This window comes from Bison bison, unplaced genomic scaffold (assembly GCF_000754665.1).
Source record: "Bison bison bison isolate TAMUID 2011002044 unplaced genomic scaffold, Bison_UMD1.0 scf7180017864035, whole genome shotgun sequence".
Taxonomy (NCBI): domain Eukaryota; kingdom Metazoa; phylum Chordata; class Mammalia; order Artiodactyla; family Bovidae; genus Bison; species Bison bison.
The window spans coordinates 19496434-19496809 of record NW_011494607.1 but is presented as its reverse complement, the minus strand read 5'-3'; positions in this window follow the sequence as shown (position 1 = coordinate 19496809).

Genomic DNA, 376 nt, shown 5'->3' with positions numbered 1-376 from the left:
GCCAGGAGGGAATGGCAAGACATACTTAAAATGATGAAAGAAAATAACCTACAGCCCAGATTATTGTACCCAGCAAGGATCTCATTCAAGTATGAAGGAGAAATCAAAAGCTTTTCAGACAAGCAAAAGCTGAGAGAATTCTGCACCACCAAACCAGCTCTCCAACAAATACTAAAGATATTCTCTAGACAGGAAACACAAAAATGGTGTATAAACTCGAACCCAAAACAATAAAGTAAATGGCAACGGGATCATACTTATCAGTAATTACCTTAAACGTAAATGGGTTGAATGCCCCAACCAAAAGACAAAGACTGGCTGAATGGATACAAAAACAAGACCCCTACATATGTTGTCTACAAGAGACCCACCTCAA